The sequence below is a fragment of the Gracilinanus agilis genome, chromosome 2, assembly GCF_016433145.1.
Source record: "Gracilinanus agilis isolate LMUSP501 chromosome 2, AgileGrace, whole genome shotgun sequence".
NCBI classification, from domain to species: domain Eukaryota; kingdom Metazoa; phylum Chordata; class Mammalia; order Didelphimorphia; family Didelphidae; genus Gracilinanus; species Gracilinanus agilis.
Genome location: NC_058131.1, coordinates 127,941,739 through 127,965,871, shown reverse-complemented (window position 1 = coordinate 127,965,871; position 24,133 = coordinate 127,941,739).

Below are 24,133 nucleotides of genomic sequence, written 5' to 3'. Positions count from 1 at the left end.
GGGGGGGGGGGGTTGAAGGGGAAAGGAGGAGCATGAATCATGTAACCATGTTAAAAATGAATATTAATAAAAAAAATATAATTGGAAAATGCTTAATAAAATGAATAAAAATTCAAAAAAAAAAAAAAAAAAAAAAAAGGAACCAAGGGCCTAGAGGGAAGTTGAAGCCAGAAGAGATGGGAAATTTTCATGTATGAAATTCTACAAGAAGCAATTCCAATGAGGTAGAAAGGGGAAGTTTATCTAAAAAGAAAAATGTACATAGAACTTATAAAAAATTACAAGATGTTAAAAAGACATGAAAAGAAGATGGAAGCAAGGGCAAATAATAGAAGATAAATGCAAAAATGTGTCAGTCTTTTAAGAATAGCACAAGACTTCTTAAACTCTGAGTAATAAAAGGCTTATATATCTCTGGACATGGTAATATTTCATAAATTCATATGTTGCAATTTTTAAATGAGAACTAATTTTTGTCAAACTTTTCATTTTTCACGTGAGGAAACTGAAGTTCAGAAGAGGAAAGGAAGTGACCTAAGGTTACAAGGAAAATAAATAATCAATCCAAGGGTTGAACTCAAGGTCTCTTTTCTCTAAACCTATTACTTTCTCCATAGCACCTGGTTTCCCTTTAAGAAAACAGAAAAAAGTCAATTATTTTTACTTTTAATAATAACTTGCTTAAAGCTGCTTTCTTTGAAATTAATAAATTCTCAAAGACAGTGGTTGAATTAGCTAGAGCAATGGGCTAAATATTTCACACCTTTGAGCATAAATTGAGTGTTATCATTTAATTTGCTGATTTGATGATTAGTGTTGCCATGTCTATTTGTTACATGTAAAGCTGAAAATCCCAGAGGGGTTCCTGTCTGGAATAAGCAAGTAATTAAATTTGGTGATTGCAAAGGTCACATAGTAAATGAGCATTACTCTAACAAGATTTGGGTGGTGGTAACATGTCTTAGCTTTATATATCAAATTCACACTTATTGGTTGCCATGGTCATAGTGTCCAGGACAGAATCAAAGAAGTGTCAAGAAACCGGGTGTGAACAAGCTCAGGCTCTGCTTCTCTGCCTGTCTTGCAATATGAAATGTCAGGGATAAGTTTGAAACCACATCATTGGACAAGTTTGTGTAGCTGGTTGGCTCAGGTGGGGATTACAGAATTAGAGGCTTCAGGTCATGAATTTTGTTTCTATTTAAGGCAATTAGCTTTGTTGATTACAGCTTATAATCAATTTAAATCTATCAGGGGTGTTCCATGAAAGAAAAAATACTACTAAGTCATTTCACTGAATAGATTGTAAGCTACTCAATTAACATTTAATAAATATTTACTATGTACCAAATACTATGCTAAGTGCTAGAAATAGAAAACAAGAAAAAAGGCAGGTGGTACCTGCCTTCAAGGAACTTAAAATCTAATAGGGAAAACACATAAGTGGAAGTTGAAAAGGTTGGAGAAGGTACAGGGCTCAGGCAGCATGACTGAGAAGACCAAAGAGGAATGAGTCCCAGGACAAAGTGAGTTCCAAGAAGAACTTCCTAGGGCAGGATGGAGAAATTCGGAGTATAGTCTGGTAAAACTGTTAAGGTAAGGGGGCAGCTGGGTAGCTCAGTGGATTAAGAGTCAGGCCTAGAGACGGGAGGTCCTAGGTTCAAATCTGGCCTCAGCCACTTCCTAGCTGTGTGACCCTAGGCAAGTCACTTGACCCCCATTGCCTACCCTTACCACTCTTCTGCCTTGGAGCCAATTCAAAACTTTTGACAAGGTTGCTTGAATTTTCCAAATGAAAGGATAAAATGGAAAGAATACTGGATTGGAAGTCAGGATATCTGGATTCTGGTCTGGGATTGGGTCACTGGTAGGCTATGGGCAAAATACATATCTCCTTTAAGCCTTGCTTTCCTCATCTGTAAAATGAAATCCTTGGATTAGATGCTCTCTAAGAAAAATTCCAGTTGGAGAAAAATATCCTTGATTCTTGCTGAAGGAAGATTAATAACATCTTGTTGATGCAGAAAAATGGTTCTCAGACTTTTTGGTCTCAGGATCTTTCTCCATTTGTAAAAACTATTGAGAACCCTTATAAAATGATTTTGTTTATATTTGTTATAGCTATTAATATTTAGCATAATAGAAAGTGAAATGTTTTTGCATTATTATGAAAATATTTTTAACCTCCAGGACTCTCTGAAAGGTTTTTGGGTAATTCACAGATTTCTAGACCATGCTTTGAGAACCACCAATGTAAAATATTAATATGTTTTTAGATCCTCAGTTTCCTGATCTATAAAATTGGAAATAATCAATTAGTGCTTATTTTGTTCCAGTTATTGTTCTAAGTACTATGGATATACAGAGAAAATAAAGCAGTAAGAGTAATGATTCCTTTCCTAACAATTTCAAAGAGCCATTGAGAGACATATATGAAGAATTAGAAAGATTAGAGTTGGCTTTGCCTTTGGTCTTACAGTCTAGTAGGACAAGATGCTGATATAAGATTCAGGAAGACTTAAATTCAGAGATTCAATTGAGGATCAGTGGAAAATAGATGAGCACTGACTAGGGTGACTAGATTCAAACTCTAGGCAACTTCCTAATATTCTCAGTTGCAGAGTAGAAACTGATTTGCATTGGGAAAAGAAGTTCCCTGTGCTTTTCAAAGGTCCAAGTCCCACTCCCTCCTCCAAATATAGTAATTTCTGGCATTTTAATCAATGACTTCTTGCCTGATAGAATTGTATTTTAAGAGAGACTTTTTGAGAACTTATAAAACTAGAAAAAGAGTTGTGTTCAGCTAGTGATCAAAAGCATGCTGATGGGTAAATGCCTATAAACGCACTTTGGGAAAGTGGGAAAGAGTGTAGTACAATTTGGTTGAAGAGTGGAGAAAGTGAAGTGGTTTAGAATGGATGTGACTGGGTGGATAGGTTAGCATCAAAGTGTGGAGGTAACAGGTAAAATACCTGGTAAAATGCCTTGTACATTACTTAGTATGCAATATGTGGAACAAATGATGATTTTTGATGAGAGGAGCAATATAATTAGTATAATTGGTATGAAATAAGCATTAGAATGGAGAAAAGAGTGGAAGCAGCAAAACTAGTTAGAAATTGTTGCAGTAATTCAGGCAAGTGGCTTCTACTAATATGGTGATGGTGGAAATATAGGAGGGAGAGAAAAGATAAGATTAAGCAATTGATGAGTGAAGTGGGAGAGGAAAGCATTAAAGATAACAGCAAGGTAGAGAGTACAAAGATTGGGTAGAGATTTGATTCAGAAATTTGATAGTGAAGGAAAGGAGGATATTGAGAGAAGGAGAAAGATGAAGGGAAGGACAATTTAGGAATGGGGACATCTGGGCTCATTTGGAGCCAGTTAGGTGCTATAAGAGAGAGATTGCTGAGTTCAGAGTCAGGAAATCCTGAGCTCAGAGCCAGTTTTAGATATATTTTTTTTAGCTGTGTGACCCTGGGAAAATCACTTAACCTCTACCTCACTATCCCTATCTATAAAATTAGAATGAAAGATGGTAGAGTAGGGTGTGAAACTTCCTCACCCTCCTAATACCCAACCCCCAAACAACCAAAAATAACTCCACAGAATCAATATTAAAAAAACAAAACAAAACAAAACAACCAACAAACCAAACCAAACAGGAGTTGAGAGTAAAGCCAAATAGCTAGAGAAAACTAAGAAGAAAGATTTCTGACTTCTTTTGCCTCAGTCCCACAACTATAGGCCCTAGGAGTAGGAAAAGAACAAACAGAATAAAATCAACAAAGTATCCCCTGGGGGAAAGATTTGGAACAATGCCTTATTTGCTGAGCCCCACAGTTTGTATCCCAAGGATACTACTGAAGTGAAGAGCACTAGGAACAGTTGTGTGTACTGCATTCTTACCTTCAGAGACCCCTTTCCTCCTTGTCCTCACCCCCAAACTGGCCTCACAGATGAGGAATGAAGGAGTAGACACCACAGAGTTTATAGGCACCAGATCCTAAGGGCAAGAACTCAGACTTTTCTGCTCACAAAGAAGAGTCTTTAGAGGTCCAAGGAATATGGACTAAGTACTCTGTCCTGGGTTGCAACAGGAGGAGGGAAGTGAGGAAAGAGTGCATATTGGTGAGTGTGATTGCTGAGGGATTGGGGCCCTATTAGCTGTGGTTACTCCCAGGAGACTGGAGTCCCTGGTTGCTGCCATAGAGGATTATATACTATCAGTTTACAATTGCAGAGGCATAACTGCTGGCTGGACTCTGGCTGGAGCACCTGAGGTTAGTCATGGATTGGACGTTGAGCAGGGGACAAGGAATACATTTAGTTCCCACCTATAAAAACCAGAGTAACTAAATAGGACTCCCAAAAAATAAAACACACACAAAAAAAATCCTGAAACCTGAGTTAACATATCCCAATACACTAGGAACCTTGGGACTCCAGAAAAAAGACAATAATTAACTATATTAGACTGGCCATCAAAATTTAAAAAATAAATGACTAAAAATGAGCAAGAGAAGGAGAAAGAACCTAACTATTAATGGCTATTATGGGGACAGAGAAGACCTTGACTCAAATTCAGAGAGCAATGAAGGAAAAAAACCTTCTTGAAAAATAGAAAAGAAATACAATAAATGGCCATGAGTTTAAAAAAAACTTTTTGAAGGTCTTAAAAAATACATAAAAAACCAAATGAGAAAGGTTGAGGAAAAATTAAGAAGAAAAATAAGAACAATGTAAGAAAATCAAGAAAATTATGAAAGAAAGATAACCCAAAGAGAAATGGAAAAAAATAATGTATCAAGAACTAGGATTGGACAAAGTGAAACTAATGATTTCCTAAAACAACAAGAAGTAATAAAGCAACATGAAAAGAACTGAATAATATAAGACACTATGAATAGGTATTTTTATCATAAAAATAACCGACCTGGAAAATAAATCAAGGAGAAACAATATAAAATGGTTGGATTCTTGGAAAGTCATTATTAAAAAAAAAAGAGTTTAGACACTATACTTCAAGAAATCATAAAAGAAAACTGCCCAGAAATTTTAGAATCATAAATGGTAAATTAGAAAGTGAAAGTGGTAAATTAGAAACTGAAAGAATCTACTAATAACTACCTTAAAGAGTCTGAAAGATGAAAATACACAGGAACATCTTTGCTAAATTGTGTAGTTTCCAACTTAAGGAGAAAATACTATGTGCAACAAGAAAAAAAGAACTTAAATACTATGACATTACAGTCAGAATAACACAAGATTAGATATTAATTTATATTTATATATCATATATAATGTATAACTATGTAATAATAATAAATATTAAAAGATGGCAGAAAATGGAACATATATTTGTAGAGCAAAAGAACCAATTTACAACCAAGAATAGCAAATCCAGCAAAGATGAACATAATTATAAAAGGTAAAAAATGTATATTTAATGAACTAAAGGAGTTTCGACTATTCCTGGGAGAAAATGCAGAACTCAGCAGAAAATTTGATAAGAAACATATAAGGAAAGATTAATCATAACCAAACCAAAAGGTAAAAGTGTTTGATTTCTGTGTGGGAAAATGTCATAGATGGTCCCTTAGAATTTTGAAGGTGCATGTATGGATGGAAGACTTGAGGTCAAGATAAATGTAATGGAATGAGCTGAAATGGTAGTAGGGTAGAACAGGAGTAGGTAGAGTGGAATGGCTATTTTATATGGAGGATGAATGAGTAGTAGAAATGCCATAGTAATGGGAAAGCACAGGTGGAGGTCTGGTAGTACTAGAATCCTACTCTCATCAGACTAGGGATAAAAAGAGAACATATACAATTAGAAGAGTAAAAAATCTTCTTAAGATATAGATAAATAGGACAGAATGTAAATGGGATAAAGGAGGGACTGGAAGTCTCTCCTTAGTGGACTGTGGAAATAAGAAAAGGAAGAGTGGGTTAAGAGAAAATAGGAGAAAGGGATAAGTAAGGATTAGGGAAGGAAAGATACCTAGAGGGGAGAATATATCAAAAGGTAGTGGTGCAAGGTGAGGGGATAAGAGAAGGAGTATTAGGAAAATATAGGGGAGGGAATTTAAGATATGAACTCATCAAGAATTAAGAGGGGACCGTTGTGGGGATAAGGGTAGAATTTTTGGAGAGGTAGTTAGAATAAGAATTAAAAAGTAAGGGGGAAGGGACCAGGGAGGGACTTTGGAAAGGTGGGCCAATTTGGAACTAGGAAGGCAAGGGGAGATGATAAGGGAGGATTTGGAGGAAGGGGTGTGAATTGGAAAAGCATTGGTCAAAGGAAATTGGTTATCTGAGGTGGGAAGAAAGGAAGAGGTGCACAAACAGAGAGGAGGAACAGAGTAGGTGGAAATACATAGAGAGTGACTATGACTTTGAATGTAATGGGATGAATTTACCCTTGGAAAGAAAATAGGAAGCAGAAAGTATCAAAAATCAGGACCTGACAATGTGTAGTTTACAAGAAACTGAAAATGAAAATGAGGGACCCATATGGAGCAAAGGTTGGAAAAGGGCTGGAAAAGAATATACTACACCTCAGCTGATCCAGAGAAAGCAGGTGTAGTAGTGTCTGACAGAATTGGGGCTAAAATGGATGTAATTGGAAGGTATGAATAGGATAATAATATTACATTGGGAGTTACTGTGGATAATGAAGTGTTATCAATATTGGACCTATATGAACCAAGAGTTTTAGCATCCAGATTTTTAATGGAGAAATTAATTGAGATACAGATGGAAATAGATAACAAAATAATAGAAGCAAAGGACTTTAGTTTTCTCCTCTCATAACTAAATAAATCAAAATAAAAATTTAATAAGAAAGAAATTAAAGAGATAAATAGAATCTTAAATATGTTAAATACGATAGCTATCCGGAGAAACCCCACACATCTACATGAGGCTAATAGTAGATCTAAGCCTGAGCATATATACATAATGCAAACAGTTTCTGGTGGCACAATAATGGTTTATAGAGTAAAAATATTCTGTGAAATTTTTCTTTAAACATTTATTTTACTATAGAGATAATCCTGCATTCCTAAGGGATTGTGCCATTGGAACAAAAGATCCACTAACAATGACCAAGCTGGAAAGACTTGGTTTTGCAAACAGTATGGTCCTGGCAACAGATCATGTCTGCTGCCTAAGGAAAAATCTATAATCTATTTAAATATGGTCCTGGTAATGCATGTTAACTGAGAACCAGACAGGTGAAGATGATTAATTAAATCCTGATGGAAGCATGGAGAAACAGGCTTAATATTACATTGCTAAAATTGCTATGAATTGCTTTTTAGAAAACTAGATCAAAATACACATCAAGACCTGTAAAGCTGTTCATGCTCTTTGACCTAGGGATTCTATTACTAAGATTTCATCCTAAAGTCATTATTGAGAGAATAAAACATTGCATATGTAAGAAAATATTAATGGAAGCTTTGTTTGTAATGAAAAAAATAACTGTAAATAACACAAATGCAATGATTGGGGAAAATGGCTAAATAGATTGTGATATTTGAATGTAATGGATTATATTATGGTATGAGAAATGACAAATATTGAAAATATAAAGAAAAAATATGAAGAGATGGAAATAGAAGAAAAGAGAATAAGGATAATATACTATAGTTACATTTAAAAAAATAGCCACAAAATTCAGAGAAAAAAGTATCAAAGTAAAACAAATCCAAAGAGAACTCAAAAGCAAATGTTTATATTAGTACAAATATAATTGACATGCTTTAAACCAAAATATTAACATTGTGAAGCTTGTGGTTTAGGTTATTACCTACTTTTTATGCATTTGTCTAATTAAATGTTTTTAGGAGGTATATATAATAAAAATGAAAAAATGAGAATAACAATGGTACCTACTTCTCGTGGTTGTGAGGACAAAATGAGATAATATTTATAATAGTCTACAAAATGTTATTAAATGTTATTAATAATGTTATTGTTATTAAGCAGCTGGAAAGGTTTCAGGGAAGGGGAACACATGAAAGATGAATGCTAAAGAGAGAATAATTGCTGGAGCAAGGAAGATGTAAATAGAGAGAAGTTGCAGAGAAACAGATTTCAGTTCTATATTAGAAGAACTTCCTAAATTTTATAGCTAACCCCAAAACTGAAGGGTTCCCTGGGGGTTGGGTGGGCAAGAAATTCCCCAAATTTAGAGTTTATCAAACAGAGAGACTACATGTAGTGCAGAGGATTCTCATTCAGGTTTAGATTTGATAAGATAATCTCTGGGTTCCTGAGATTCCCTAAATCTAATTCTCTAAATTAGCTTTATTTTAGTTCTCTTCAATTCTGACCTCATCTGCTCCTCTTAAACCTCCTCTAATTTGATTCCTTAATTGTGTTATCATATTTACTTCTAGTCATTTCATGGCATCTCAGTGTTGGAAAGGACTTCCTGAATCCATATGAATTCCTTCAACAACATATCCAAATGATCTTTCCATGTTTGCTTTGGAGAAGGGGATCCTACCATTTCTTAAGGGGGCTCATTCCAGTTTGGGAATAGGCCTAATTGCTGTTTTTCCAAAAGTCAAGTTTCCCCCACAAGGACATTCAGATACCCTATTATCCTTTTCTTTCAGTTGTCTCCTCAGTCTCAGTCCCCACCAAAATCAGTCTCCATATCTTAATTGGATTATAGGGGAAAATTTATTAACCTGAGCTATGATTTATTAAATATTAGACAATTTGTTCTTCTCTGTGCCATCATTCTAGATAATTTCAAGACATTGATAATACCTGCCTTTGTTCAAGGTACCTCCTACTGATTTCTCATATTCTTCCGTATTTCTCAAAAATGGAGATTTTTGACCATTTTCTAATACTAAAACCCTATATACGTTCAAAGACTTACTCCATTCAAATACTGTACATACAGTAGGACCTTAGCAAATTTTTAAAGGATGAGTTATTTATTTAGTATCATGATTTTATTTATATAACTCAGGATAATGGTTACAAGTGACACTGTCTTCCCAATGTAAACTTATCTCTTGGTAAGTTTGAATTAATGTTTATAAGTTTATAAGTTTATGGACATAGGAATGAGTCTAAATGTTGAGAATTGCTTATTGTAATAACTGATTGCTTATGACTATGTATATATACATACATATGTATATATGCACATATATATATATAGTTGACTACTAGCAATAAAAACTTAGTTCCAATTTTCCATTGTGTAGTGTCTAAGGGAGAAAAGGAAGAAATATTTCATAGAATCATAGGATGAAGTAAAATAGAATGTGCCAGTGCAGATTCTGAAAAGGAGTAGAATAGTGTAAGAAGTAAAGAAGAAAGTAAAGGTTGGTATCTCTGTCAAAAAGCACTTTCCTTAGATCTTCCAAGGTTTAAACCACATGTCTGATACCTCGTTCTGATGTCTTCTTTCTTCTTTTCTTACTAAAAGTTGTACTGTTATAATAATAATATCAGGTTTTAAAATATCCAACTCTTCCTCAGAGAGAAAAGGAGTGGTAAAATATGGATAAAGTCATTGGAAAAGTCCTTGAGTCTTTTTAAGACAGATGGGGATATTCTTTCACATCTAATTCTACTTAGGATAGATGAATATGAAATACATGCAGTCATTAAAAGTGTGGAGAAGGGCAAAGGCTTATTTCCAGAAAACTTCAGTGCCATATCTGAACTACTACCATTATGCTTATCTCAATAGTATCATGTATTAGTTACTATCAGGAGGTTGTTGGTAAAAGGAAGAGGGATTACATCTACCTTGACTTTTTCCCTATAGACTTTTCCTCTATAGACTTTTTATGGGCCCATTTATCAAATCTAAAAGTCACCATCTAAGGACCTGGACCTGGTGTAGTACCTCAATCCAATTTTGAGAATTATGTTTGCCCTGAGGTGAGTTTATGAAAGTGAAATGCAGATCATGTGAGTTCTTTTCCTTTTTTTTTTTAAAAATAAGCCCTAAATATAGACTCTTAAAAAACCCAACAAAACAGATTTTGAACAACTCCTGAGTACATGGGCATTTTTATCTCTTCTTGTAGATATTGCTCTTTAATAGATAGCTTCCCATGTATAGAAATGCAAAGTAAGAAGGAACCATCAGAGACCTCTGTATCACTACATTACCAAGTTCAAATACCTTTTAAATCAATTCAAATAACATTTATTAGGCATCTACTTTGTGTCAGTCTTAGTATTAGTTACTTGGGATACAAAAACAAAATGAATGTTTGTGACCTCAAGGTGTGTACCTTCTACTTGGGTCCACAACATTTTAAAGGATAAAGAGATTGGGTGTATTTAAAAGAAGCAGAGAATGTAGGGAGTAGAGATTCCTCATGAAAGTTTTCCTGTAAAAGATGGCAGTGGGGTTGATCATCAAAGGAAGCCAAGGATTCAAAGAAGGGAGAAGATGAAGGAATATATTCTAGGAATGCGAAATAGCTTATTCAAAGGCCTGGATGCAGGAGCAAAGAACAGCAAGAAGACTAGTTGCAATAACAAACATTCACTCATAGAATCCTAGAATTTAGAGCCTTAAAGTACCCTGAAAATCAAATATACTTTCTTAAAAAAAAACAACTAAATAAACATCTTTCCAATTTAAAAGATTTATTTTCTAAGCAAGCAGTCTTCTTCAAATGATATCATTGTTTAATGTACATATCTCTTTGCATTGGAAAAGTTCACTGGATCTAATTAGGGCAAATTATTGTTGCATGCATACTGAACTTCCTTCTGGACCACATATTGCAAATTAAGTACTAAAGAAATTCAGTTGAATAGTTTGTGACAGATGGGAAAATCACAATCATCACATCTTTCCTCTGTCACCCAAATGTTTCCACTATTGGCTCTCTTCCTTTGTTGGTAGTTCTGGGCATCTGGTCCCTTCTCTCCCTCTGCCACTAAAGATAAAGGGAAGTAGCAGCTGTGGCACTTGATGAGAGTTCTGAGGTCTGGCAGGGTGCTCATGAGCCACAGAAACTTGCCATGTTGAGTGTACTTTTTCCATTTTTATTTCAATTTAGTGTCATAAATATTTAATGGAGATCTGAGAGGAACAACCACCTACTCAAAAAAATTTTGATCTCAGCATCAGTGTGTCAAAGACTCTTTTATTTCATCCTTTCAAGAATGAGCCAGTGTTACAAGTGTTATAGTCAATAAGCAAGTACAAAGTTTGGGAGCAGGCAGCTTTCTTTTATCCTAGTCCCTGATGGGAAGAGTTAAAATCTTATCTCAAAAGCTAGCTAACTGGAATGTACAATTTACAAACCAATTATCCTAATTATTCTAGTGGGGCTTAACCAAGCAACACAAGGATGGTTTCAGTGCTATTTATCTGCATATCCTATAGCCTAGTGTTGGTGAAGGTGTGGCATGGGTGTAGGGTGGCTGGGAGACAGCTGCTCCGCCCCTTCTCTCCAGAGTGCCCAAGGACATTTTTTTGCATGTCCTATCCCTCTGTCCAGTCACTGGATGCAAGCACTTCCTCCCTCTGCTGTCTGGGGGTAATGTGGGGATTATGGGGGAATCACAGGCAGCTTGAAGTTGCAGTTTGGACGCGCAATCATCAGCACTGCCATAGCCTTTTAACTAATCAAAACAAGGACTGTTTCAATCCTATATGCCTGAAATGGGGCTTAGGTTGGAAACATGAAACTTACTTATTTTGATGGAAAGGGTCCCTGACTCCTTCTTAGTGATTCATTCAGGAGTCCACTGTCACTCTCTGAACTCCATCTCTCACAGTACCCACTGTGTAAAAGGTTGTAAAGTTACCTGGTGCCCCTTTCCCATCACCCAGTTCTGTCCTGGAGAAAAATGATGAGAAAGATCAGTGACATGCTTCAGATAAGTCATAGCAGTCCAATTTTGATCACTTTTTATCACGGTAGATGCTTTCCAAGATAAGTTCTGTCTGGGGATATTAAAGTCATCAAGTCCTAGATTTTGAGAGACAAATATCTAGGAACAACCCTGACATACACTGGTGATGGCATAGGGAAAAGATTCCAAGGAAACCCTGAATTTTCTGGTCCTTCCCAGCATTCACCAGGTCTTTTTATATCAAGTTATACACAACTCACCACTACCACTGACCCATGTATTTTGCAATAACATTGCACAATGGCAGCCTCAATCATCTTTTCTGGCAATCTGTATACTTTGTAAGACTAAATATCTGTATCGAACTTACTTCTCTCTCCAGCTGTTCTGAAGTGATGAAATCTATAGAGGGGACTTTTCTACATGATTATAAGGACTGGGCATCTTTCCCCTTTCCACCCTTTAGAATCTCAGTCTCTTGACAAAATCCAGAACTATAAGAGCTATTGATGGAAATATAAAAGAAGAAATATAGTATTGTAAAGAAGCATGATTTATGGATGAAGTAATGGAACTGAAGTCAAGACGACTAAATTCAAATCCTGCTTCTGATAATATTCTAGCTATATGACACTAGGCAACTAAGATTAATCTTTCTGAGCCTCAGTTTTCCCATTTGTAAAATATGGATAATAACAGCATCTCTCTCATAGGGCACTTTGAGAAGCAAAAAAGATAATGTATTTAAATCACTTAGCCAACCTTAAAATATTATAAATCAAAGTACTTATTAAAGAGGCAACTTGGTACAATAAGATGGACACCAATTTTAAAGTGAAGAGCAGGGTTCAAATCTGCTTCTAACGCTTACTATCTATGAATCTCCTGAATAAGTCAATTTACGAACCTAGGCCTCCATTTTCCTATAATTACAGAGATTGGACTAGATGGTCTTGGGCCCCTTTTAGCTTTAGAATTTGGTCTTTCAGGATGATGTTTAGACAAGGTTCTTTTCTTTAAGGTTCTGAAACTATTGTTGGGAAGACTGGAAATATACATGTGAAATCAGCTACATAACAGTTCTGCTTAAAAAATCTTTAATAGGTATCTTTTCCCAGTAGAAAAAAAACCCCAACAAACTCCTGAGTTTCGCATTTAAGTCCTTCGCAATCTGCTTATAGTATGTCTTTCCAGGATTATTTCACAACAGATCCTCTATATCCCAGCCAAACTGGCCTACTGGCTATTTGTTGAACTAACTAAGCATTCCATCTACAAAGTTTGTGGCTTTGTAAAGGAATTCCCTGCCTCCCATACCCAAAAAAGCACTCCTTTCTCACTTTCCCCTTGAAAAACTTTGGCTATCCCTCAAGATCACTCAAGAAGCTGAACTTATATTTTTTAAAGTTATTAGAACTTTCTTGCCCTCCATGAATTAGCTTTTATTTTCTTACAGTACTTGTATATTTGCTGCTATTGTCTCTTCCTCCTATAAATAAGCTCCAAGAGAGGGATTTTAAATTATTTTTTGTCTTTGTGTTACCAGCACATTTTAAATCTTGCATTAAAAAAGTATTTTGAATTAAATTGAATAATGAATTGAAGTAACAATGAGGTATTATATGGTTAAGTGCTAAACAGAAAGATTCACATACTGTGTAATTGGGGATCAGAGGGGGAGAAATTAAAATGGATTGGAGTGCTGGGGAAAGTTTTCTGGAGAGGTGGGCCTTGAGCTGCATTTAAAGTACTGTGAAATTTTGGGAAGAACAAAACAGATTCCAGAGAAGGAATCTCATATGTGAACACAATATATTTGGAGCAGAGTGTGCTGAGAATAAGAAGCAAAGATGAAATTGGAGCAGTAGGTGGAGCAGATCACATAAAGTCTTGAAGACAAAACTGAAGAGTTTAAACTTGAATCTCAGAAATGGGGAGTCATTGAAAGTTTCTGAGCTGGCAGTGGTATAATGGGGGTATTCAAAGATTACAGTTTTCAATTCATATTAGGGAAAAAGAATCTCATCAGTTTCATATTACTATGACATGCTTAAGGTGACAAATATCTAGTGTACTGAGAGGGAAGGAAAAGAAAGAAGAAATCTAAAAGACAAAAGAATCACTTGAACTTGGCTACTGATTAGATATACAGGATAAGAAATAGAGAAAAATCAAAATTGACTTCAAGATGACTAAGTAATGGTTTATCACCCCAGAAACATGGATTATAGGAAGGGGAGCTGATATAGGATGGAAAATTTGACTTGGCAATTAGCTAGTACAACACTCCACCTCTTAATTCTACTCCCTTCAATAAATACCTTAGAAGAAATCAAAACTATTTCTAGAGCACTAAGGAAGAACACAAAGATATTTGTTGCTAAGTGTGTGTGACACTAAGATGGAAACTCACTTAACCCGTGGCCATTAGCAACTTTATCTTTCAATATCCAGCACCAGGTTTGGAATATCCTTTAAGCTCCTATATAGGTACTTATATGGTTTATACTTATATACTATCATTCTCTTTCATTATTCAGTACAAACTATGGGTATCATATATTCTATGTACCCGGGACTATATAAATCTCATAAATTCATATATATATACATGTATATATATATATATATACATATATATATATATATATAAACCTTCTTTCTCTAGATATACAGCCACCATTCCAATTTAGGCCTTCATCACCTTTTTCCCTGGATTTTTTTCCAGCCTCCTAAATGATCTCCAGTCTATCTTTTCAACAATACATCCTCCACATAGTTGCCAAACTGATATTCCTAAAGCACAAGTCTGACCATGCCCCTCAACTGCTCAAGAAATGTTATTTTCTATTTATCCTTTAATAATTTAAAGTATTTTTCTTGTTACAAAGAAAATATTTTTTAACCTTTATTTTTTGAAATTTTGAGTTCCAAATTCCCTTCCATTCTCTCTCCACTCACCACTTATTGAGAAGGCAAGCAATTTGATAAAAGTTATATATTTGTTCAATGATACAAGACATATTTGCATATTAGTCATATTGTGAAAGAAAAAAGACAAAAAGAGCCCCAAGAAAAATAAAGCAAGGAAAAAAAATTATATGCTTTTATCCACATTGAGATTTCATGAGTTCTCTCTGGAGATGGATAGCATCTTTCATCATAGGTCCTTGGGAGCTGTCTTGGTTCTTTGTATTGCTGAGACCAGCATTTGATCATTGTACACTATTGTTATTATTGTATACAATGTTTTCCTGGTTCTGCTCACTTTACTTTGCATCAGTTCATCTAAGTCTCTCTAGAAAGTATCCTGCTTATCATTTCTTTTAAGACAATAGTATTTTATCACAATCATACACCACACTTTTTCAGCCATTCCCCAATTGTTGAAGTACTCACTTAATTTCCAATTCTTTGCTACCACAGTAAGAGCTGCTATAAATATTTTTGTACATATAGTCCCTTTTCCTTTGTATTTATATATTTTTTCATCTCTTTTGAATAAAAACCTAGTAGTGGCATTTCTGAATCAAAGGACATAAACACTTTTATAATCCTTTGAGTATAGCTACAAGATGCTCTCCAGAATAGTTAGATAGTTCACAACTTTACCAACAGTGCATGAGTGTCCCAATTTTCCCACATTAGAACCAACATTTGTCATTTTCCTCTTCTTTCACATTAGCTAATCTGAAAGCTTTGAGGTAATACCTTAGATTTTTAATTTGCATTTCTCTAATCAATAGTGATTTTGAGCATTTTTTCATATGACTATAGATGGCTTTGGTTACTTTTACTGAAAACTTTTTTTATGCTCTTTGACCATTTATCAATTGGGGAATGATATGAATTTTCTATGAAATTCTATGAAATTCAATGACTATGAAAATTCTTATGAATTTTATCTCTGTTTCCTATCTATTTGAGATATGTGGTCTTCATCAGAAAAACTAATATGAAATATTTTCCCCCAGTTTTCTGTTTTCCTTCTAATCTTGCCTATATTGGTTTCATTTGTGCATTTTAAATCACACACACATATATTTGTATATCTATAGCTACAATGCTTATTAGGTTTTGTTTGGTAGTAAGTTCTTATCTTACACATCTATCTGACAAATAAACTATTTTATATTTCACTAATTTGTTTATGCAATCAGCTCTAAACCATGTATCCATTTTGACCTTATATGAGTATATAGGGTGAAATGTTGGTGTAATTTTTGGTCAAATCTCTTTGGAAAAAAACCCGTATGGTGTCATAAAGAATCTGATAAGACTGAACTAAAAATACAGTGAAATCTGGTACAGCCAGGGCCACCTTTCTTCACCTTTTTTTTTTTTAACTCTTACCTTCTATCTTGGAGCCAAGGCAGAAGAATGGTAAGGGTAGGCAATGGGGGTCAAGTGACTTGCCCAAGGTCACACAGCTGGGAAGTGTCTGAGGCCAAATTTGAACCTAGGACCTCCCATCTATAGGCCTGGCTCTCAATCCACTGAGCTACCCAGCTGCCCCCTCTTCACCTTTTTTTCATTAATTTCTTTGATATTCTTGATATTTTTGTTCTTCCAGATGACGTTTGTTATTATTTTTTCTAGCTTTTAAAACTAATTTTTGGTAGTTTGGTTATTGTGGCATTGTCTATTTATCCTTCTAAAAAAATCAAAATCTCTGTTTAACACCAATAGTTCTCATAAACTGACTCCTACTTGTCTTTTAAATTGATTTTGCATTGCTATCTCTCACCTTATACATTCCAGCTCCATTCAAAACTGGTCCATGTATACTTGCTATTCCTCATTTGTGAGATTACAGCTTCTATGCTGAGCTTTTTGCAAAGGCTGTCCCCCATGGACATAAAGCTGTCACTTCATATTTGTCTCTTGATATTTAATTCTTTTCAAGGCTTCCTCAGACCACATACAGTTAACCTTTGATGATTTCTTCTAGGCTTTCTACAGTGATATTAAAGCCTCTTAATTAGCTTTTTAACCAGAACTGAATATGTATTATAGAAAAGGCTCAGACTAGCAGAACTTTCTTATTATTTCTTGGTAGTGGGTAACTCAAGAAATTCTATGGGCCTTTGGATGAGGGAAGAAGTAGAGCATAAGTTCCCTATTACATTACTATCCCTAAATTATAACCTTTTTGGGTCTCAGTTCCTTATTTGTAAGATGAGGGAGCTGGACTAGATGCCTACTGAGATCTTTTCTACTCCTAATCTATGATCCTAAGATCCTATTATACAAAAGAGGAAAGTAAGGGTCAGAGAATTAAAGCAACTTGCCCAAGGTCACACAGCTAATATTTTTCATAATTAAGATTTGAACAAACAGAAGTTTCCTGACTTCAAATCCAGGGCTGTTTCTACATTGCCTTCGGTGCCAGCAAGGCTAATAAATTATGTCTTAACACCTTATGTGTGAATGAATCTATCAAATCTTTCTCTCTGACAAGGATTGGCAAGCATTTGACAGCTGAACTACTAGACACCTGATGAGGAGAGAGCCTAGAGAGAAGGAGAGAGAAGAGACATCAAGAGGAAGTGATAGGAGTTAAACACTTGTCTAATTCACAATCTGGCCAAGGGTCAGTCCCTGATGCTCCGACCATCTGTCTGTATCTCTGTGAAATAGAAAACTTCATTCTTTCCTTATTGATTGAGTGAATGGATTATAGATGGTGTCAAATCTCTTATTTGATAAGCTTCTTTTGAAGTAGAATATTACTCTTGAGACAATGTAGCAAGTTGTCATAATATCATTCCTGGGACATCTTAATGTTTGTTGCTTTCATTAATAATAAGTACCCCTATATTGAACTGGAGAGAGTGGTTAGAAAAACTTAAAAGAATTAAAATAGATCATTTTGCCCAGTTTCTCCTTTTCCATGTTGAGTATAATATTTTATTATATTATTTATTTTAATAACAAGTTTCCACATAAGTTTTACAAAGTTACATGATCTATATTGTCTCCCTTCCTTCTTTCTCCCCCCCTCACAGAGCTGGCAAGCAATTCAATCTGAGTTATACATGTATTATCATGCAAACATATTTCCATATTATTCTTTTTTGTAAGTGAATAATCTTATAGAACCAAAACTCCAAAACATATACCCAAATAAACAAATGATAAATTATATGTTTTCATCTGCATTTCTACTCCAACAGTTCTTTCTCCAAAGGTGGATAGCATTATTTTTCATAAATTCCTCAGAATTGTCCTGGATCATTGTATTGCTGTTAGTAGCATAGCCTATCACATTTGATTATTCCACAATATTGCAGTTACTGTGTATAATTCTCCTGGTTCTGCTTATTTCACTCTGTATCAGTTCATGTAGGTTTTCCCAGCTCTTTCTGAAATCATCCTATTCATCATTCTTAATAGCACAATAGTATATAATCACCATCATATAGCATAATTTGTTCAACCATCCCCAATTGAGGGACATCCCTTTAGTTTCCAATTCTTTGCCACCACAAAAAGAGTGTCTATAAATATTTTTGTACCAATAGGACCTTTCCCATTTTAAAAAATCTATTTGGGATACAGACCTAGTTGTAGTATTACTGGATCAAAAGTTATGCATTCTTTTATAGCCTTTTGCTCATAATTCCAAATTGCCATCTAGAATGGTTGGATCAGTTTACAACTCAAACAGCAAAGAATTAGTGTCCCAATTTTGCTACATTCCCTCCAACAAATATCATTTTACTTTATTGTCATATTGGTCAATCTGATACCTGTCAGGTGGTACCTTGGAGTTGTTTTAATTTGCATTTCTCTAATCAAGAGGGATTTAGAACATTTTTTATTTGATTCTTAATAGTTTTTATTTCTTCATCAGAAAACTGCTTCAAATTCTTTGAGTATAATATTTTAGAATTATTATAAACTTCCACAAAGGAACTTCATTGCCTTGACAAATTAATTTTCTTGACATTTTTGACAGTTCCACTGTAAAAATATAAAAAAAGAGATTCCCCCTCCTCAATACATGGACTTCTAACAGAAGGCTGCTTTCTTGTTGGAGAAGGATGACTGGCACATCTGGAGGAAAGATAGGAAGTCAAAACCCCTATTTTATTAAAGAATTTAACTTAATAATCTTTAACAGCCAACAGTTGATAAACTGCCAGAATGAATTTTGTGTGACCACTGACTTTTTTTGTTTCCAAATGTTACATGTCTTTCTCTTTTCCTATACTCCTTTACTTAAAGGTCTTTTGACCATTAGCTGTCCTTCTTTGCCAGTGTAAGAAATTTGGGAAGTAGTTATTAAATTCTGCATAAATAATAGCGACTCTTTTCTGACAAGGGAGTATATGCCTTTCACCTTCTCAGGATAATAAATCAAATAATATTTGTTAGGTTCCTATGTAGAGGAGGAAGTTGTCTAGGAATGACACCAAGCCAATTTAGATGTCTCTCTCTCTTCAGTGTGCAGGATATCTCATGGACAAATATCAGGAGACAGAAGTTCTTAATACCATTTTAGAAAGAAACAAAGGTAGACAGGTCATTGTGTCTGTGCAACTTTACGTAGTCAAGTGGTGAGGATGAAGATGAAGATTAGGAATTCAGAGAATAGCACAGAAAGAAACTTGCTTACTTCTATGGATCATGTCACACTTTTTCATAGTAGGTTAGGAGCCACTAGTAATGGCTCTCCACTGAGGTTGCATTGTGGCTCCTACATAGCTCTTGACATGATAACTTACTAAGCCCTAGAAATCCTACTTGCCTTGAAAACTTGGAACCAACTTCAGAAGCTCTTGCTAGTGGTCTGGCATCATAGAGATTTACCTAGTATATTTCCCTGAAGCAGTTTCTCATTTAACTTAATTATAAAAACTGATTTTTTTCCTGAATCCTCTCAATCAGGTAAGAAGTTGATGATATAGCTTGATCTTTGGATCAGCTAGGTCATAGATAAATATTCTTATGCACTAAGGACTTGATGGACCAATGCAAGATATTCTTCCACCTTCAAGTCCAAGGTTCATTCCACCATACCAAGATGCACTTTTTTCTTTAGAATATTTTTCCTTGGTTACATGATTCATTTCCCCCTCCTTCTTCTCTCTTCCCCCCTCCCAAAGCCAAAAGCAGTTCCACTGGGTTGTACATGAATCACTGTTCAAAATATATTTCTATGTTATTCATATTGCAGTTGAATGATCCTTTAACATCAAAACCCTATTCACATCCCTATTGCACTACATGATTTAGCATATTTTTTCTAATGCATTTCTGGTTCCACAGTTCTTTTTCTGGATGTGGATAGCATTCTTTCTCACAAGTTCTTCTGGATTATCCTGGATCATTACATTGCTACTGGCAGAAAAGTCCATTACATTCGATTGTGCGATAGTGTATCACTCTCTATGTACAATGTTCTTGTTCTGCTCCTTTTGCTTTGCATCAATTCCTGGAGATCATTCCAGTTCACATGAAATTCCTCCATTGCATTATTCCTTTTAGCACAATAATATTACATCACCAACATATACCACAATTTATTCAGCCATTCTGCAATGGATACCTTCTCATTTTCCTATTTTTTGCCACCACAAAGAGGGCAGCTAGAAATATTTTTGTACAAGTCTTTTTCCTTATTTATCTCTTTAGGGTACAAAACCAGCAGTAGTATAGCTGGGTCAAAGAGCAGGCATTCATTTAAAGCCCTTTGACATAGTTCCAAATTGTCCTCCAGAATGGTTGGACTAATTCACAACTCCACCAGTAGTATATTAGTGTCCTAATTTTGCCCCATGCTCTCCAACATTTATCACTTTTTTTTTGTTGTCATATTGGTCAATTTGCTAGGTGTGAGGTGGTACCTCAGAGTTGTCTTAATTTGTATTTCTCTAATCAGCAGGGATTTAGAACACTTTTTTATGTGCTAATTGATAGTTTTTATTTCACCATGTGAAAATGCCTATTCGGGTCCCTTGACCATTTGTCAATTTGGGAATGGCTTGATTTTTTGTAAATTTGACTTAGTTCCTAATATATTTGGGAGATTAAACCTTCGTCAGAGAGTTTTGTTATAAAAATATTCTCCCAGGTTGTTGCTTTCATTCTAATTTTGGTTGCATTGGTTTTGTTTGTACAAAAAGTTTTAATTTGATATCATCAAAGTCATTCATTTTACATTTTGAAATGTTCTCTATCTCTTGTTTGGTCTTAAATTGCTTCCTTTCTCACAGATATGACAGGTATACTAATCTATGTTCACCTAATTTATTTATGATTTCATTCTTTATTTTCAAGTCATTTACCCATTTTGAATTTATCTTGGAATTGGGTGTAAGACTTTGATCTTAACCTAATTTTTCCCATGCTGCTTTCCAATTTTCCCAGCAGTTTTTGTCAGATAGTGAGTTCTTGTCCCAAAGCTGAAGTCTTTGGGTTTATCAAACACTAGTTTATTAAGGACATTTACCCTTCATCTATTCCACTGATCCACCCTTCTGTCTCTTAGCCAGTTCCATGTTGTTTTGATGATGACTGTTTATAGTACAGTTTAAAGTCTGGTACTACTAGGTGCCCATCCTTCACATTTTTTTTCATTATTTCCCTTGATATTCTTGATCTTTTATTCTTCCAGATGATCTTTGTTATATTTTTTCTAATTCTATAAAAAGTTTTTTGGTAGTTTTATAGGTATGACACTGAATAGGTAGATTAATTTGAGTAGGATTTTCATTTTCATTATATTAGCTCATCCTACTATGAACAATTAATGTTTTTTCAATTTTTTAGTTCTAGTTTTAATTGTGTAAAAAGCATTTTATAGTTGTGTTCATATAATTCCTGGGTTTGTCTTAGCAGATAGATTGCTAAATATTTTACATTATCTAGAGTGATTTTAAATGAACTTTCTCTTTCTAAATCCTTCTACTAAGTTTTGTTGGAAATATATAGAAATGTTGATGATTTATGGGCATTTATTTTGAATCCTGCAACTTTACTAAAGTTAATTATTTCCACTAGCTTTCTAGTTGATTTTCTGGGGTTTTTAAAGTATGCCATCATATCATCTGCAAAGAGTGACAGTTTAGTTTTCTTATTGCCTACTTTAATCCCTTCAATTTCTTTTTCTTCTCTAATTGCTACTGCTAGTGTTTCTAGTATGATATTGAATAAAACAGGTGATAATGGGCATCTTTGTTTCACTCCTGATCTTATTGGGAAGGTTTCTAACTTGTCCACAATGCAGATTATAATTGCTGATGGTTTTAAATAGGTACTGTTTATTATTTTGAGAAATGGCCCTTCTATTCCTATACTTTCTAATGTTTTCAATAGGAATGGGTGTTGTATTTTGTCAAAGGCTTTTTCTGCATCTATTGAGATAATCATGTGATTTTTGTTGGTTTGACTATTGACATGGTCAATTATGTGACTGGTTTTCCTAATATTAAACCATCCTTGAATTCCTGGTATAAATCCTACCTGATAATAGTGGATAATCCTTGTGATCACTTGCTGGAGTCTTTTTGCTAGTATTCTATTCAGGATTTTTTATATATATTCATTAAGGATATTGGTCTATAGTTTTCTTTCTTGGTTTTTTGTCTGCCTGGCTTTGGAATCAGGACCATATTTGTGTCATAAAAGGAATTTGGTAAAACTCCTTCTTTGCTTTTTTGTAAAATAATTTTATAGTATTGGGATTAGTTGTTCTTTAAATGTTTGATAGAATTCACTTGTGAATCCATTGAGACCTGGGGATTTTTTCTTAGGCAGTGCCTTGATGGCTTGTTCAATTTCTTTTTCTGAGGTGGGATTGTTTAAGAATTCTATTTCCTCTTTTGGTAATCTAGTCAATTTATATTTTTGTAAATATTCACCCATTTTACCTAGATTGCCATATTTATTGCCATATAATTGAGCAAAGTAGTCCTTTTCCAATTTAGTTTTTATCTGGACATTTTTAATTTGTTCTTTTTCTAATTTTTTAACTTGCAAGCCCAATTCATTTATCTTCCTCCTTTCTATTTTCTTGATATAGTCACTCAGTGGTATAAAATTTCCCCTGAGTACTGCTTTGGCTATATCCCATAGGTTTTGGTATGATGTCTCCTCATTGTCATTCTCTTTAAAGAAGTCTGTAATTGTTTCTATGATTTCTTCTTTGACCCACCTATTTTGAAGACTTAGATTATTTAGTTTTCAATTAATTTTAAATTTACCTTTCAATGGCTCCTTGTGAGTTATAATTTTTACCACATTATGATCCGAATATGTGGCATTTATTATTTCTGCTTTTCTGCATTTGTTTGCAATATTTCTATGCCCTAGTACATGGTCAGTCTTTGTATATATACCATGTACTGCTGAGAAAAAGGGTATATTCCTTTTTATCCCTGTTCCATTTTCTCCAGATATCTATTAATTCTAATTTTTCTAGTATTTAATTTGCTTCCCTTAATTCTTTCTTATTTACCTGTTGGTTTGATTTATTTAGTTCTGAGAGGGGAAGGTTAAGATTCTCCTCTAGTATGGTTTTTTTGTCTATTTACTCCTTGAGCTCCTTCAATTTTTCCTTTAGAAATCTAGATGCTATACCATTTGCTGCATATATGTTTAGTAATGATATTAATTCATTGTTTATAGTGCCTTTTAACAAAATATAATTTCCTTCCTTATCTCTTTTAATCAGATCAATTTGTACTTTGGCTTTGTCTGGTATCATAATTGCTACTCCTGTTTTTTTTTTTTTTTACTTTAGAAGATGCATAATATACTCTGCTCTAGCCTTTTACCTTGAATCTGTGTATGTCACCTTGCCTCAAATGTGTTTCTTGCAAACAACATATAGTAGGATTCTGTTTTTTAATCTACTCTGCTATCTACTTCCATTTAATGGGTGAATTCATACCATTTACATTAAGCATTATGATTACTAACTGTATTGCCCTCCATCATATTATCCCCTTTGGATCCTGCTCTATTCCCTTTCATTCAATTTCTCCTCACCAGTATTTTGCTATTTGTCACCCCCTCCCATTTCCCCCTCCCTTCAATTACTCCCTGCTTCCCTTGTCTTGTTTCCCTTCTACTTCTCTGTATGGCAAGATAGAATTTTATGCCCCACTGATTATACTCATTTTTCCCTCTTCGAGTCAGTTACAAAGAGAGTAAAGTATTTCCCATCACCACTCTTATCCTTTGCTCTCTGTATTGATTTTTCTCGTCTCTTTATGTTATATAATTTATCCCATTATTTCTCTTCCTTCCATTTTCTCTCAGT